General features: G+C 43.4%; 1 non-coding gene across 1 annotated transcript; it reads left to right on the top strand.

The window, feature by feature from the left end:
* The first annotated feature begins 467 nt into the window (after positions 1-467).
* Positions 468-571, top strand: LOC136148188 (U6 spliceosomal RNA). The gene has a single exon (XR_010659472.1). It is a non-coding gene; the product is annotated as a U6 spliceosomal RNA (small nuclear RNA).
* The last annotated feature ends 8,075 nt before the right edge of the window (positions 572-8,646 follow it).

Here is an 8,646-nt window from a genome sequence, read left to right as displayed (position 1 = left end):
TATGCCATTGTATAGACATGTCACATTTATTTATTCATTCAGCATCTGATGAACACTTGTGTTGTTTCTAGTGTTTTGGCTCTAATTTCTCCATACCAACACAGAGCTTTTTGTCCTTTTTCCTTTTTCCTCTCTCTCTTTTCTTAAACTATAGCCATCCTAGTGGGTGTGAAGGGGTATGTGTTGTGGTTTTGATTTGCATTTTCCTAGTGACTGCTGTGGGCTTGCCAAGCAGCTTCAGTTCTGACTCTGCGAACTTATAGACTGTAGTCCACCAGGTCTCTCTGTCCATGGGATTGATTCCCCAGGCAAGAATACTGGAATGGGTCGCCATGCCCTCCTCCAGGGAAATTCCCGACCCAGGAATCAAACCTGCCTCTCATATCTCCTGCATTGGCAGGTGACACCAATAGCCGCCACCTGGGAAGTCCCTCCCTAATGACTAACGATGCTAATAATGTTTTTGCATGCTCGCTTCAGCAGCACGTATACTAAAATTGGAACAATACAGAGATTAGCATGGCCTCTGCACAAGGATGACACGCAGATTCATGAAGCGTTCCATATTTTTATTGAAGTGAATCTGCCCTTCTCCAGAGCAGTGTGGATGAATAAAGTTTTCTGTGCTCTGTGAAAAAATAATAATAATAATAATGTTTTTGCGTGCTTATTGGCCACTTATATGTGTATATTCTTTGAAGAAACATCTATTCAAGTCTTTTACCCATTTTTAATTGGATTGCCTTTTTGGCTTTGAGTTATAAAAGTTCTTTATATATTCTGGATACCAAACCCATATCAGATACACGATTTGAAAGTATTTACTCCCATTACATGGGTTACCTTTTCATATTCTTTCTTCATATAATCCAAAAACATTGGGGGCCACACATGTGGCTTGCGGGATCTCAGTTTCCTGACCTGAGGTTGAACCCAGGCCTTGGCAGTGAAAACACCAAATCCTAACCGCGAGATCACCAGGGAACTCCCGTCCTTTTCGTATTCTTGGTAGTGTCCTTTGGTGACAGAAGGTTTTAACTTTGATGAAGCCAAATTTATGTTGTTTTCTTTTGTGCTTGTGCTTTCGGTGTCATATCTAAGAACTCATCGCCAAATCTAAAGTCATGAATATTTTACCCTATTTTTTCCCTAATTTTTCTAGTTTGGCTGTTACATCTTTGATCCATGTTGAATTAATTTATGCCTATGGTGTGAGGTAAGGGTCCAACTTCATTCTTTGGTATTTTGTTACCCCACTACAATTTATTGGAAAAACTACTATGTCCCTATTGAATTGTCTTGGCATCCTTGTCAAAAATCAATTCACTACTGAGGTATGGGTTTGTTTCTAAACTCTCAGTTCTATTTCATTGATCTAGGTCTACCCTTACGTCAGCATCAGTCTTAATTACCTTAGTCTTGTAGTAAGTTTTGAAACTGGAAAGAGTGAATCCTCTGGCTTTGTACTACTTTTTCAAGAATGTTTTGACTATTTGGGATCCCTTGAATTCCATATGAATATTCAGGTCAACTTTTTCACTTTTGCCCTTCCCCCCCCAAAAAAAGCTGATACTTTTTTTTGCAAGGACAATTCCATTGGATAGATCACTTTGCAGAGTATTGCCAAATTAACAAAATTAAGGCTTCCAATTCATGAACACAGAGTGTGCTTCCATTGACTTAAGTCTTCTTTAATATATTTCAGCAGTGTTTCATTGTTTTCAGTATACAAATCTTGGTTAAATTTTTTCATAAGTAGTTCATTCTTTTTAATGCTATTGTAAGTGGAATTGTCTGTTTCCTTTTCTATTGTTAATGTGTGAAAATATAATTGATTTTTTGTATGTTTTCAGTATCTTTTTTTATTGAAGTATGGTTGATTTACAATATTATATTAGCTTCAAGTGTACAACATAATGATTTGGTATCTTTACAGTTTATACTCCATTAAAGTTACTACAAGATAATGGCTATAATTTCCTGTGCAATACAACATATCCTTGTTCCTTATTTTTAGCATCTGTTTTAACGCCTTGTTTAATTTCTCAGTTTATTTACAACATGGAAGAGAAAAATTTCTATTTATTGGGATCTTTCAGAAACCAACACGTGATCCATATGAACTGGTAGCTGAGGACACAGAATGAAGATCATACAGACTGACAGAGGAGGGGTCAAGAACGGGACTTTGGTGAATATCAACGATTAGGGGGCAGTCATTCATGTAGGGATCTGGCTTCATAGAAATGACTTCTTAGACCAGAGAAACTTCTTTCTCAAGCCGGAGAAGAGGCTCGACAAAGATCTTTCATCATTTATTGCTATGTTATGCGTAGAAGTCCACCACAACGTAAAGTCTTGAAATAACAACTAGTTAAGCTTTGCTTTTCCTTATTTCAGTTCCTGGGTTTCTGCATGGTATTTGACACAGTAGTTTTGCCCAATATAAAATAAGTCTGAAGAATACTAAATTAGGTTTATGTGTTCTTTTAGCCCCAGGATATAAAGGTTTGTTGTCCGAGATGAGGAGGTAATGAGCTAGAGCATTGTCTTCCTAGTAAATGTTTAACAACTGGCTCTCTAGAAAGAAAAAGCCCTGAGCCTTTGCCAGTTTCCATGGTATGAATGATCCCACCATGGCTGATTTCAAGATACCAAGGTGCTATCACCAAACACCCACTTAGGAAGAGAGTGCAATAGTCCAGCGTTATTTAGCGTTTCCACAGTACAGATAAAACAGGCTTGAATAACAGCATAGATAATAGTGGTCAGTTTTTACTATTTATTACCTTTGTCTTTGCTGTAATTTGTTTTCTTATAAGTTATAGCATTTCTTGTTTTAACAATGGCTGTGTTTAACAGTTGGCTCACAAAAATCCCTGCAAGTCAAATGATCAGCTCTCACGGGCTAGTACAAGTCACTTCAGCCTGGGCTACAGGTGCACTCTGAGCTGACAGATCTGTGCCCTTGCCCAGACACAAGAGCACGCTCTGAGGTCACGCGGACCTCTCTCAGATTTCCTCCTGATAAGAATTTGGTAAGTCACTAAATCTCAGTTTCCTCACCAGTAAAATGGGATGATGCTGAGGGGCAGGGAGGCCTGGAATGCTGCAGTCCATGTGGTCGCCGAGAGTTGGACACAACTGAGAGATTGAGCATAAACACACACACACACAGCATAGCGTTTGTGTGAGGACGCAAATACAAACAAGTGTCACTTACTACGTACTTGGCATGGGCAGAGCCTGGAAATCTTGCCCCCCCGAGTTTGGGAGGAGGGAAGCAGAGTATCAGGCTCATGGCAACCCTAGAAATTGGGAAATCAGATTGTGATCATATGTCCCCCCCACAAAGCCTTCCTGGCTCCCCAAATACAGTCCAGACAGACTGCTCAGAAACTTAATCGTTCCACCCTTTAAATTTCAGATGTGTTGCCTAAAGGGAAGGAAGCTTTGCCCTGAGCACAGGGATCAGGGATCAGGCAGCCTGGGGCAGGCAGAGAGCGGGGTCCCGGAGGGGTGTCACCGGGGACAGGTATGTCGCTGCGGGGCAAAGCTCCCGGCCTGCAGGAGGGCTTCGCGGGGGCTGTAGGGACATGAAGGAAGGAGAGACACCTCTCGGTGGTGAGAAGGAAGGGTCAAGCAGAGGCACAAGCCAGTTCTGCCCCACCGCGCAGACCTGCAGGGAGACGCAGATTTCACACCACTGCGTGAGAAAGCTAGCATCCTCTTTGCTTTTCTGCGTTCTCAGCGGCAAAGGCCAGGGGTACACTTCATAAGGAAGCAAATGCATGGTGGCTGGCACTTGATCTCGTTTGCCAACATTTCACAGCCTCTTTGCAGAGGCCCGAGGAAAGATGAACTGAGAGGTATAATCCTTTCACCCTGGGAAGACCAGTTTGGGGTTTTATTTATTTGTTTACTTTGCACCCTGGTATATAGTGGTCACTTATGAAACCACAACAGCAACCTGTCCATCATATACTAGGTATGGAAAATCCAGCATTCTGACAATTCCACCAAAACAGGGTCTTACTTCAGAGAGAAGTAGCCAAGAATGAGCTGGGAACCTGGCTTTGTGCTCAACTGGGAGTCCCCGGGCAAGCCACTTGGCTCCTCTTGGCTTTCACATCCTTTCTATAAATCAGAGGCAACAGTACCTACCTTGGAAAGTTGTTTTAGGGAGAACTAATATGAATAAAATGCTAATGTAGCAGGTGCTCAATAAATGGGAGCAGCTGGTGGTGTTACGACTGCCCATGTGACCTTGGCAAAGTTATTTCTTCTTCCTGGGTCTTAGTTTTCTTATTTGTGTCTTGTGGCCCAGAGGACCTGGGAGGCAACTCTGGTTCTAGCATTCTGTTATTTCCTGATGAACAAGATTCTTTGCCTCAACGCTGGCCCTGCTTATCTAAAGGAAGAGATCAGACCATTTGCTGTGGCAATACTCAGGTAGCAAAGACCTTTGACAGTCCAGAAGATTTGTCCATCCATCCCCTTGAAGGAGTTCCAAGGCTCTGGGACAAGGAGAAAACTGGGGTGTTTCTCTAACCACAGGATTAGAAGAGGGTGCAAGGTGCTAGGCAGCAGGACCTGGGTGTATTGAAAACAATTGTCCTTGAAATGCTGCCTGGATGTGGTTTTTCAGTTGCTCAGTTGTGTCTGACTCTTTGTGACCCCATGGCCTACAGCACACCAGGCTTCCCTGTCCTTCACCATCTCTTGGAGTTTGCTCAAACTCAAGTCCATTGAGTCAGTGATGCCATCTAACCATCTCGTCCTCTATTGTCCCCTTCTCCTCCTGCCTTCAATCTTTCCCAGCCTAGAGAAGGAAATAAACATGCTCTTGGGCCAAAGTCAAAAAAGACATGTCAGCATTTTCTCGGGACCATCTCCTGGTATTCTACCCCCAAAATAAGTAGTGGCTGAGTGGGAAAGACAGTTCTCCACTTTCAGAAAAAATTTCCCCTCTGGATTCCAGTTGAATGGGAGAAAGTCTTTTCATTTTGAAAAAGACCCCGTGATTGATTATCAGAGAGAGTTGGATAGACGAAGTCAAAGTTTATCTCTGGGCTGGAGGGGACAGAAAGATAGATTGAAGGCAGGTGGCACCCTATTAATGCTCTTAGTCCTGCCTGGTATTTCAAGTCATCCTAATGTCCTTCACTCAGACACAGAATGTGACAAAAATTGAGTACCTTGGACACAGTACAGGGCAAGACTTCTTTCCCTCAGCCCCAGATCCCTAGGGCAGGATGTTGAGGGCTTCAGGCTGACTTATTCCCAGAATATCTTGGGTCAACCCCATTTCCATAACAAAAAACAGAAAAGCGGGAAAAAAAAAAAAAAAAAAAAAAGCCTATGACTATGCATAGGGTGCATTTTCTACAAGTGGCTTTCTCAGAACCTCATTTGTAGCCTCTTTCTCAGACCTGCTTTCTCAGAGCCTCATTTCTATGAGGGGCCCCCGGATTTCCATGAGTGATTTCCAGATGTCAGTTAAGGAGCTGGTCTCCAGCTGGTTGGAAGCATCGCTCATTAAGAATACTCACAAGACCCCAGGCCTTTGGATGACAAGTCAGCGGGTTTCTATCACCCTCCCAGCTGGAAGGTTTCTGCTAAATGACAAACTTCCTGAAGTTTTTCCCTACACATCTTGTACTGTGATCAACTTTCAAGATTACATTTCAGTTTTTTATACCGTCTCTCATTTTGTGCTACTAATTCCATGCCTCCCCGTCAGTATAAAAGAAGCATCTGTCACAGAAAAATGGCTCAAGTGGGTAAGGATGGCACCCAGCTGCCATCCTCGTGTGCCTCTGTCACTCTGTCGCCTGCCTGCACTCAGAAGGGTGAGAGCGGCAAGGAGCCTCTGATCGCATGTTCTCAGCTAACACCATCACCGATCCATCATGCCATGGCTGCACTTCCATGCTAAATAATGGGAATATACTTAGCAATATCCTCAGAACTCTGCAACTGTAAAAAATGTGCCAGTAAGGGACTCCAGGTGGGGCTCTCTTAAACCGTGGGACACTCACTTGCACAATTCTGTTATCCAGGCAAAAACAAAGAAAGGTAAGTATATTCATTTGCTAGGGCTGCCGTAACAAAAGACCACCAACTGAGTGGCTCAACCAACAGAATTTATTTCTCACAGTTCTGGAGGCTGGAAGCTGGCGATCACTGTTGGCAGGATTCTGCGGAGGGCTCTCTCCTTGGCTTGCAGGCGGCCGCCTTCTCGCTGCGTCCCCACGTGTTCTTTCCGCTCTGTGTGTACGTCCCTGGTGTTCCTTACTGTGTCGTAATTTTGCCTTCTTATAAGGACACCAGTCAGATCAGCTTAGAGTCCTCCCTAACACCTCACATTACCTTAATTACCTCTTTAGGGCCCTCTCTCCAAATGCAGTCACAGTCTAAAGAACTAGGGGCCAGGACTTCAACTTCAAATGTATTTGTGGGGACACATTTCAGCTCATAACAGTAAACTTCCCTAGTTTCTGTTGTTACTGATGTTGATGAGGAGGAAAAGAGGAACATACTCTATAATTTCAGAGGATATAAACACTCAGGAACTTCCCAGAGGTTAGCCCTCAGGACCAAGAAAGTTTTAAAAAATGAAATCACTGGCATGAAATAGAAAAAGCTGATTTTCTTCCACTGAAATATTGGATAATAGACTTAAATAAAATCACTGTAAATGGTGACTGCAGCCATGAAATGAAAAGACGCTTCCTCCTTGGAAGAAAAGCTATGACCAACCTAGACAGCATATTAAAAAAGCAGAGACATTACTTTACCAACAAAAGTCCGTCTAGTCAAAGCTATGGCTTTTTTCCAGTAGTCATTTTGGATGTGAGAGTTGGACTATAAAGAAAGGTGAGAGCTGAAGAATTGATGCTTTTGAACTGTGGTGTTGGAGAAGACTCTTGAGAGTCCCTTGGACTGCAAGGAGATCCAACCAGTCCATCCTAAAGGAGATCAGTCCTGAACATTCATTGGAAGGACTGATGCTGAAGCTGAAACTCCAATACTTTGGCCACCTGATGTGAAGAATCGACTCACTGGAAGAGACCCTGATGCTGGGAAAGATTGAAGAGGGGAGGAGAAGGGGATGACAGAGGATGTGATGGTTGGATGACATCACCGATGCAATGGACATGAGTTTGGGTGAACTCCGGGAGTTGGTGATGGACAGGGAAGCCTGGCATGCTGCAGTCCATGGGGTCACAAAGAGTCAGACATGACTGAGCGACTGAACTGAACTGAGACTTAAATGTCTTCACCATACAGTTTGGATATGCAGAGAAAGTGTTTTCTTTGTATCCTCGTCTTATTTGCTGCTACCTGCTAGGTAAAGAGGAGAAAGACAACTGAATGCCCAAACCAGCTTAAACCTTAGTCAATTGAATGTATATTCTATTGGTCCCTTTTGGGTTCTGACAATGATGCTGGGAACAAGGCACCTTGAATTTATGCAGGTCCTTAGAAGGTGTTTGGCCCCATTACTGATGTCTACAACTGGCATAGCTCTTGGTCTTCCCTCCCACCCCCACCCTGCCACCCACTTGTCCCCTGGCGACTTGCCTCATCTAAGCTCCTTCATGAGCTGTTGGCCCTTCAGAGCTCTGCCCTAGCCTCCCTCTGCCATGCGGGTGCAGTGGGCATCAGGGCTGGCTCACTGGCTCTCCAGTGGGGATGGAGGGAGACTTGGGACTGTGGAGCTCCTCCTCTCTCTCTGCCTGACAGGCAGCCTGCTTTTCATACCACACTGGACTGCCCACCCTGCCACTGGCCCACAAGAGTCTGCTAACAGAGGTCTCTTCTCGGCTGATCCAATACGCCTTTCATCAGAACATGTATCTCACCACTTTCCCTCCTAACTTAGCTTCTCTTCATGGCCTCTTCTTCCCATGATGCCCCAGATGAGAAGAGGCAACTCATTTATTTCCTCTGCTTTATAGTTTCCTGGCTCTAACCCAGATACAACCCACAGACTCCTGGCTAAACCTAAATCAAAAACAGAGTTATCTTCTCTGCCCTATGGGAGAAACTCTATGCTCTAGACCACATGGGAGTTTAAATTATTTAGAAATATCCTTTCCCTCATCCCAGACCCAGCATTCAAGTTATTGTCTTGCTGTGAAATCCCATTTTTGTTGTATTAACTCTCTTTCTCTTTGAATTTCTTCACGAACCATTTTAATCTCTTCTCTGGATAAAATGATTCCTCCAACCAGTAGAGAGAAAGCAAAAGAAAAGCACATTAATCCCCCCAATTATAATTCCCATAACAATAGTTTGTGTATTTCTTAACAGGCAAAGGCAACTCCCCAAAGCACTTGCTTAATATTTTTTAAGGGAAGGAAGGAAAAAGAGGAAAAGAAATTAATATTTCGAGGGTCATAACTAATTACTGCTGGTCTTGATAGGGTAGAACAAGGCAATTTTGTTTCAATCAAAATGGAAACTATTTTGAGCAGTTTGAGAGAAGCTGAGCCTATCACCAAACTTGAGAAGTGGGCTAAAAAAGAGTCAGCATGGTAAAGATGAAGAGATGAACTAAATGACATCTGCAAAAAAAATCTATAGATCCCACTCCTGCTCTAACCCCAAAAAGGCCCAGAGAGGATGTTGGAGGCATGG

The sequence above is a fragment of the Muntiacus reevesi genome, chromosome 16 (genome assembly GCF_963930625.1).
Source record: "Muntiacus reevesi chromosome 16, mMunRee1.1, whole genome shotgun sequence".
Taxonomy (NCBI): Eukaryota; Metazoa; Chordata; class Mammalia; order Artiodactyla; family Cervidae; genus Muntiacus; species Muntiacus reevesi.
This window is presented reverse-complemented; position numbering and strand designations above follow the sequence as displayed.